The sequence below is a fragment of the Prinia subflava genome, chromosome 20 (genome assembly GCF_021018805.1).
Source record: "Prinia subflava isolate CZ2003 ecotype Zambia chromosome 20, Cam_Psub_1.2, whole genome shotgun sequence".
NCBI lineage: Eukaryota > Metazoa > Chordata > Aves > Passeriformes > Cisticolidae > Prinia > Prinia subflava.
In genome coordinates, this window is record NC_086266.1 from 7,294 (window position 1) to 16,788 (window position 9,495).

The 9,495-nt window shown below is 40.1% G+C and overlaps 1 long non-coding RNA gene across 1 annotated transcript; it reads left to right on the forward strand.

Annotated features, from left to right (window-relative positions):
- Positions 1–5,829: 5,829 nt before the first annotated feature.
- LOC134560656 (uncharacterized) lies at positions 5,830–9,224 on the forward strand. The gene is made up of 4 exons (XR_010082776.1): positions 5,830–6,164; positions 7,610–7,656; positions 8,383–8,540; positions 9,125–9,224. It is a non-coding gene; the product is annotated as an uncharacterized LOC134560656 (long non-coding RNA).
- Positions 9,225–9,495: the final 271 nt, after the last annotated feature.

Here is a 9,495-nt window from a genome sequence, read left to right on the forward strand (position 1 = left end):
CTTTTACTTCTGGCTGCCCATGACAAGGCACAGTGAGTTTTTTCAACTCTGGTTTGCTCTTGAAAAAGAGTACCTGAAGGTCTTGTTTGTGGTAGCCATCAGGTACGACCAAACTCTTATGAATCCCTCAGGTCTGGACCAGGCAGTCATGTTCACTGGTGATGACAAAAAACCACAGTATTACTAAACACCTGGGTGGGGATCTGAATGGTTAAGAGAGACTGGAGGGATGCATTATTCAATTTTATCCTGTTCTAGCTTTCCTGTGACCTCTGCTTATGATGCCTCTTAAGATACAGGAAGGTGGAATATTTGATCTCACCACGTTTGGATGTTCTCATGTTTTTCATTTCAGGTGTAACTCTGGAAGTCTGAAACCATGTCTGCTTTGCAAAGCTGTGCGTCCACTGCTCCTTCTTGGTGCTATGTGTGCTGGGCCAACAGATTTCATAACAAATGGGAGCTTGTTAGCTGTTTGGGGTCTGTCTGTTAATGATCAGCTGCAGCCCTGAACCACTCCCCAATAAGAGGCTTCTCTTCCAGCTGCTTTCCTTACCCTGACCTGAACAGCCTCACCACACCCTCCTTGATGTTTATCACTACATCTTGGATGGGAAGGAGTGGCAACTGTCTAGATGGGTCTGTCTCCTGGTTTTAGCTTTTCCAGAAGTGTGGGTAGGAGTTTCTCCCGGACACCAGCAGTCTTGGGGTTAACTCGGCTCCTCCTCCTCTGCCAGTCTCAGTGTGTCTGGACACCAAACACTCCTGAAGACAATAAGGTCATGTATGATGGACCACACTAGTTCAGCAAGTTCTAGGCAGTCTTTTGACTGCCTGTAATGATGATGAGCTGTTCTCATTACCACGAAATACAGCTTGGATTTTTCAAATAAGAAGAATTGGAGTGTATTTTAGTGGGTGTGGGTAGTTTGGTGGTTTTTTTTTTTTGTTTTGTTTTGTTATGTTTTTTTTGTAATTTTTTATATTTTTTTAAATGAGAAAGGGAACAGGCACAAAACTCTCTCTCCATTTTCCTCAGGGATTTACTCTTTCTCTCTCAAATCTACCCCATCCCCAAAGCTTGTTGACTGTTATTTTCTCTGAGAGGAAAAGGTGCTTGTTTAAATAATGTGGCCCCTCCGGTGTGTCGCAGGCATCAAGGCTGCTGTCACAGGCTATTCTCCTTTGCAGTCCCAGTAGCCTGAATAAGTGACATGTGGTTTTTTGTAGTGTTTTATCCCTTATACCTACCTTGCCTGAGGGGCTGTTCACTGTATTCCAGTGCTGTTTTTGCATAAAATATTGCATCAGGCAACACAAGAGATATAGTTCTGAGTTTAAACAGCTGAATGTTTTGTTGTGTATTTTTCAAGCAGACGTGAAAATAACTTGAAATAGTTGAGCTCTGCTGACCTCGGTGTTGTCTTTCACTTTCTGGGGAATATAATGCATTTCTATTTTTATTAATTTCTTGAGGTGAGCAGCTTTTGTGTAAAAAGTGAGCTTGAATAAACACTCATTTCTGAAGTTGTCTGTGGAATCATGTTATATCCTGTTTGAAAGAGAAGACAATGCTGTGGACATGAAAAATGACTTTGTGGAAAAAGTTCTTTCCTCCAAGATCTACAGAAATAATGTTTCACAGCAGGGTTTATTGCTTTTTCCTGAGATATATGGACATGTGTTATCAGTTTAATACAGCTACTGGTCTTACAGAGGAATAACATCACTTCGAAAGTTGCAGATAATACTGAATAGATCTTAGGGAGCCAAAGAACTTTGCATTAGGTCAGCTTTGGCCTTTGTTGTTGGTGTCTCTTGGTTTCTCAAGAGCCTTTGTATAATTATTTTAGTAATTCTAATTTTCTGTTCACAAAAGTATAACTAATACAGGTTATAGCCTTTTAAACAAAATTTTCTTCCCAGCAAAATGCCAGGCTATTTAAATGCAAATCGAAAATGGGAGAAGTACGAATTATCTCACAGGATATTTGAATGCATTGAGTGGGTATTACATAGGTACTTGTTTAGCCTGGGAATCATGGTTTTTGGAAGACACAGATAAATTTTTATTCAGTGAAGAAATTTCAAATCTTAAAGATAAGCTTAAGAAGTCTGTGGAAAAAAATAGTGCTTTGGAGATTTACAGAATTTAAAACTTGAGACTGCTTTTTTTCCCATTCCAGGATTACAATAAAAAAAATTCATTCAGCTTTCCTGAATGAAAAGGATAAAAGCTCAGCCTCTTTTCCTTCCTTGTCCTTGATATTAGCATTGCCTCATTGTATTTAATGAATATAATTTTCTTGGGTGTAATAATTTCTGAGAGGGAGAGTAATCTTTGGAAAGCCTAAGAAAAATCGAAGGAGACAAGATAATTACAAGGACTGTCACTATCTGATGATATGAAGGTGCACACATTCTGTGCTTGAAGTGAAACATCTAGGCATAATCAGGAGCTCATACATAAACTCCCACGCATCTGGATGAAGTCAGAATTGAGCCTACTGTTGCAAGTGACAGTGGTTATTTAGGGTGGAAAGATATTACTGCTGATATATATAGTGCTGGAAACCTCTCTGCTAAACGTCATGAGGCCATCCTCTACATTTTGATTTGAATGTAGTGAATTGCAAATGCCAACCTGTAAAAACATTGGCAGTAAATTGAGCATCTCATTTGTTAACTGTAAGGGAGAGTATTGCTGTTTCCCAATATGCAAATTGATAAGCATGAAAAGTCTTTTACATCTACCTTGAAGCTGTTGCTCTGCGGTTGCATGGCTGATGCCTTTGAGGAGTACAAATTATTAGAGCAGTAACATTTGTCTAGATTGCTCTGTATTTAATAACGAGTCTCAGGGGTATTCAGCCAATTGTGCAAATTCTGAATCCTAGAAATACAATATGTGAAACCAATCAAAATGCAGCATCTATCTACTTCCTAACTGTAGTGTAAATAACAGTCTTGTGCCAGCTCAAGGAGAATGCCTGAACGTGTTAGTAGTAAAAAATGAAATCATTGTTATATGTGCCTTACAGGGCTTTCACAATATGACTTACCACTCAGAGCAGGTAAGAGAAGGGACAGCTATTAGTCCAGAATTGCTCATATGAAGTGAAACAGCAAAACCTAATTTTAAACCTTGACCTTTGAGGTGCTGCTGCAGGGCACATATTCCAGTGCCCTTTGGAGTATGAAGGCTTGGTTATCCTGCCTGAGAGAGGGGTGTGCTGAAGCAGGAACGATGAGGGGATGCAGGGCTCTGATGGATGCCATTAAATAAAACTGCCTCAAAAATTGGTAACAGTTCTTATAATGACTTCAAGACACATAATAGATCACTCCTGCACTCCCACGGCCTCAGGCTGACTGAGGAAATTAAATTCAAGCCACTCAGCTCAATACAGTATAACCCTTATAGGAAAACATATAGAATTTAATAGATGCTTAACAATAGCTGCTAGTTCTTACTGCCTGTAAGATGTTTGAGATTTTTCTCTACATCCTACTGACACTGGAAGATGAGTTTACAGGAGGCAGTACGGAAAAGTCCATTTGCTGATTGGTAGAGCCCAAACCATGGACCATCCCAATCTGAATGATTATTTCAACCTGGTTCTCCTTTTGGTAGGTATAAGGCTGTGCTACTCCTCTCTGTGAGTTTGCATCCAGCTGATAATGTCTAGGCCCTGCTACCTAGTCACCCTGCACTTCTGTGGATGTAAGTTTCATATTTTTCAGCTTTCCTGTTATAACTTGCATATTCTGTTTGTGTGGTGCCAAGTACTACTGGAAGTATTGGTAATCCGTAAGGATTTATTAAAAACTGTTCTCTCTGAGGTCTGAAAGAAATTTTCTCATAATTTACCAAGCTGAATGCATAATAAGCATTTGCATCACTTGCTGAATTCCTAGTGATATGCATTTTCCAATGGGCTGGTGGATATTGTTGGATATTCTTTCATGAATGTGTATTGACTGTCACTTCTAGTTTTGCTGGTTTTCTTTAAGAGTATTGCACAGATAATGGCATTTGGCCCAAAGGAAAGATGCCTCAAAGAGTAATAGGGATTTCTTTAATGAGGTTTGTTATTATTTGCCATGCACTGACCTGATCATAAATCAGGCTTTTATTGAGTACTGTAAAACCCACAGGGCAAAAGGAGTCTTAGTTTTAAACTAATTCTAACCAAAGCATAGGTTAAACATTTACAGAACTGACTAACAAAAGAATAAAATGTTAATAAAAAACCCCCAACTTTCAGGGATAGGAAGGAAAACAATTATTCCTGATTTAATTAAAGAAGCAAATCAGCTGTTGTGGAGTTGTGGCTATTTGTGAGCTGTTTCTCTCTTGTATACAATGCACATTTGACCTTTCGATAGAATACAGTATCTCATGGAAGAGAAAATGTCTCATTAAAAGTGAAAGTGATAGATAGCATCTATTAATCAATGGTATGGAAATTCTTTGGGCCTCAGCCTTCGTGTTTAGATGTGTTTCTTGGGAATCAATATTGTTTCCAAGTAAATAAAACAAAATCAATAGGAGACATGTATTTCATTTTGGTTGCAAATCATTAATTTTCAGTGTTTCTTAACCTTAAACTTCAAGTAAAATCTGTAGAAAATTGTTTTTAAAAAATAAACAACACTCAGGAGACCACAACATGTAAAGTTATTTGAGCTAGAGCACCTTGCAAACATCTAAGAGCTGCTTCTGTGGTCACTCTTGGAAAAGGGCTGTGTGCTGATTCTGGATAGAGTTAGTTATCTTCACAGTAGCAGGTTTTTCACAGGGCTGAGGTTTGGATTTGTGCTGGAAACAGTGTTGATAACTCAGGTGGTTTTTCTTTTAGTACTGAGCAACAGTAACCCTGAGCCACGACGCTCTCTGCTCCTCACCCCACCCAGCTGTGAGGAGGCTGGGGGTGCATAAGGAGCTGGGAGGGGATACCGCCGGGACAGCTGATCCCGACTGACCCGAGGGCTATCCCAGACCATATGGCCTCATGCTCAGTAATGTATCTGGGGGAGAAGGAGGAAAGGGGAGGCATTTGAAGTGATGGTGTTTGTCTTCCCAAGTCATTGTTATTCCTGCTGTCCTGGGGATACAGAACACCTGCCTGCCCTGGGGAAGTGGGGAATGAATTCCTTTTTTTGCTTTGCTTGTCTGTTTATCTTTTACTTCTTAAACTGTCTTTATCTCAACAAGCTTTCCTATGTTTACTCTTTTTTTCTCTCCCTGATCCTGCTGGGAGGGGAGGGAGTGTCTGTGTGGGGCTTAATCCAGGTGGGCTTAAACCACAGGTTGCAAGGAGGATTCTGCTTGAAAATACTCCTTCAGTAACTGGGGGGCGGGGTGGTGGTGGTGGTGGTGTCTGTGTTAGGAGTAAAACATATAAAACATTCTGAGGTTTTTTCCCTCATTTCTTCCTGTGTCTTCCCATTTCTCTGCTCTTCTTTGGAGTCTGCTATTGTAGAAAATGCTGATACAAATCACGAGGCTGCCAGCTTTGTTTCAGCCATTGTTTCCTTTTTTCTGTCACTCCCTTCTTGTATAAGTTTCTCCACAAAGTGTTGCATCATATCTGGCATCCTAAAAGCCACTAGAGTTGCACAAGTCTTACTATGGCTTTGCTTTTTCTTCTGCTGTGACTTGGAGGTGATACTGGGTTGCAGTGGTTTTCTTAGAAACAAACAAACCCCACCTTGATTTGGGATGTAAAAAGCAGGACAACAACAAACCTGCTGTCTCACGTTATTCCTGAAGGCTTAGATTGGACAACAGCTAAAGCCTAAAAAAAACCAAAGCAGTAACTGAGGGTGTGGAGCAGAGCAGAACACAAACTTCTCTGCAGGAAGCTAAGAAGCCAGTGAGTCATTTTTCCTCAGGGACAGAAGCAGGAGCCATTTATCACACAAAAATAAAGCAGTGAATTTGGGGACACCGCCTTTCCTGCAGTGCAGCATTCCATAGTCACTATCCTATGTCGTTTCATTGAGTAATTGTGTTGTGAGGTTCCCACAATCCCCTCGGCCGAGCACGTGAATGGCGTTACCCAGGTGCTCAGGACAGAGTGGGCCTATTGAGAAATCGTATCTTCATTAGATACAACCTGCAGAGCTTCCACCCTGCTTCCCATCACAAAAAAAGCCTAGTAAGTGTCCTTGTTTTTTCTGTTGGATGATTCACACGGAGATGAAAGTATTGTGGTTTCATCTTGGCTATTGTTTTTCGCAATGTTTTAACCCCCATTTTTGAAGTTAGTTTTGTTTGAAAATATATACTGGGGGAAAAGAGAATGAAAACTGGATGACAGAACTTCTAGTACTTGGCTACAGAAGGTGAAGGGTGCTTAAGACATACATTAAGATTAAAATGTAAAGGGATTTTCTTTGAAAATGTTGAATATGCAGTTAACACACAACCAGATTCAATACTGAGAGAAACAGAGACTTGCAGCAGGAATGAAATTTCAATAAATCTGTTAAAACCTACCAAGAGAAGAAGTAGCTGGTGAAAGAAAGAAGTAGAGCTAAAGAAGCTCAGATTGAAGTTGAGTGAATATAACAATTATTTGCAAATATTTTGGTAAAATCTGCTGATTTGATTTGCTGCTATTGCCTACCATTTTAATAACTTATCAGCATCTGGTTCAGCTAATTTTTATTCACAAGAACAAAACACAGAAGACAAAAGCAGCATGGACACTTGTGTAAATTTCTGTGGTATTCCCACCAGAATGAAGTTCTTTTGAAAAGTTTTTGTTTGTTTGTTTGTTTGTTTGTTTTTAATTTTAATTTGCACAAAAGGCTATCAGAGTTGGATGTGTAATGAGGGAGCTCTTGAAAGCCACAACCTGTTTGTAGAGCATTCGTGAGTTAAAGCAAGGGCAGCATTCTGATACATGTGGTCGATCATGCAAAGATAGGAAAAAATATCTCAGCTGTGACTGTCATGAAGGGACAGGTATGAATAACATGTGGCTACCAGCATATGGGCAGAAGGTGGCCTGGGGATATTACTCCTTTCAATTTAGTTAAAGGTTAATCCAAAGCCTCCAAGAGTTGATTGCTTAACTGCAGACCTTGGATATCAATGCATTATATAAGCTTTTAATACTGTATGGTATATAGCACAATAAATCCAGCTTCTCTGAAATTGCAGGTGTTTAGGAAGTGCCACAGGTGTGTGGGTACAGCATCAACTCAGGACGGCTTTGCTGCTTCAAAGTTTTTTGCTGGTTTAACTGAGAGTGATGGGATGTGTGCAAGTTCAAGTTTTACATCTCTCCACCATCCCAGTTTTATGCCAAATCAAATATTCTTTGCCCTTTCATAGCAAGCAGTGCATAATAATGTATATTATAGTGATCTAATGGTATGTTGCCTAAAAATGTTATAGTTCTTTTTGTGCTTGGAACAGTGTACTTTTCTAATCTTCAGCAGAAATACCAGACTATCTTATTTTTGTGAGGACAAAGCAATTTGTCCTTTCTCAGATATGCTGTGTAGTCTCTAACATCTGCCTCAGTCCCTGCAGGACCCAGCTCAGAGGGTGAAGCTTTACTAGGTCATCTTTTTTCTTTTTTTTTTTTGCCAGTTTTAAAACTTCCCATGTGAGATGTCATCTGCCTGCTCCCCCCTGAGGTATTAGAAGCCTTTTGCCCCACAGCAAGGGAAAGAACACATCAGTCCTCAAGGAGCTGCCTGGAGGGAACAAGTCCTTGAGTCCTTGTCCAGAATGGGATTTGAGCCTATGATGTGTGGTGTCTCTATTTTACGTTTTAATTTTGCTTTTGTATTAAAGTAGGTGAAGTCAGGTCTAGAACCCACACCCACTTTTAAGGCTTGGGTTTTTTATTCTTCAGTTTTTCCTGCTGTAACTCTGTCACTTGGGGCTGTTACTATCACCACATCTTTCAATGGCATCTCTCTGCCTGTGCAGAGAAGGGATTACAGCACAAGGAAGTTCTCTTCCTTTCAAAACTCATGGCTCTCAAAGAACTACATTATACCTGTTGGCCAAATAGTTGCTGGCCAATAGTTGCTTTGTTTCTGTTTTAGATCTTGTAGCTCAGAACAGAGTTCATAAAGAAGGCCTTGGGGCCACTCTGGGCTCCCTTTGCTGTCAGCTCAGTGCTCAGCTTTCCAGCACCTGTAGGGTGCTGAGGTTTATCACTGCCTTTGAGGGTTCATTAGGAATTCCTGGTTCAAATCAACATCAAGTGACTTTTGCATAAAATGTTGGTACAGCAAAAAAAAACATCAGGTAGATATACTTGGATGGGTGGGTATTTTCCAGGACTTGAACTGCAGCCTTTGCTGCACATCATTTCTCTAGACAAATGCTTTTCTTGCCTTTCTCTCCTACAGGGAGACAGGCCTCTTCTCCGTGGTCAAACATTCATCTTATCCAACTCGTGCTCCAAGTTTCACTGTATTCCTGAGTCGCATACCTGAACACCCCATTTCTCAACTTTTGCAGAAACAGAAGTTGTGGCTATAGACCAAAGTGCATACACTAAACTCAGGTTAAACCTGCAGCTTCCAGCCATTGTTCTTTACTTGGTTTCTGCCTGCTTTTGTGTTCTCTCTTAATTCTTCCTCAAAATGTCAAGGGAATTGTTATATATACGGGAAACATTGAGGTGCACTTATAAACAGTTTCCTTGACCTTGCAGATTTTTGTATGTGTGTGTTTGACACTGGCCAAATGCCAGGCACCCGTGAAAGCCATTTGCTCACCCTCTCGCTCTCAGCAGGACAGAGAGGGGAAAAAAGTTAACAAAGGGCTCATGAATTGAGATGAGGACTGGGAGAAAACACTCTAAGGGCAAAACAGGTTCAAATTTAAAGGTATAAAGTACATTTATTATTAACAGAGGCAAAGGAGGATAATGAGAAGTAAAAGAAGCCTTTAAAACACTTTTTTCCCCTCAGCTCTTCCCTCTTTCCCACCAACAGTGCAAGGAGACAGGGCAGGGGGGTTTGGTCAGTTTGTCACGTATAATGAGTCACAGCAGTGGGTTTGTATTTGTTCTTACAAATATTTGTTCTTCCAGGTTTCTTTGCTAAGACACTGTTCTTATTATCAAATTGTTTATTCCTGTTCTAGCTTCATGTTCCTGTATGTAGATGTAGAGAAGCCACCTTCGACTGACCCAAAGTGAGCAGCTGCTGAAATCTGATTTTTGAAGGACTCTGGAAGCTTGGAGAGGTCCCTTGTAAGTGATCTTTTCTAAAAGTCCATTCTAATCTACCAAGTGCGGATTAAAGGAACCTCTTATAGAAAGCTGATGATAAAGTCCAAATGAGGTCACTGTCAACTTCACTGTAGATTTCAAATAAAGAGAAATTACTGAAAAATGTTTATTTAATGTATCTTCTTTGATACCAGAGGTACCAATTAACAAGGAAGTATTGTAAGTTAAGAGTCCTTTCTACTGTCAATAAGATACATTAGCTCCCTTACAGGCACTCTGCCAC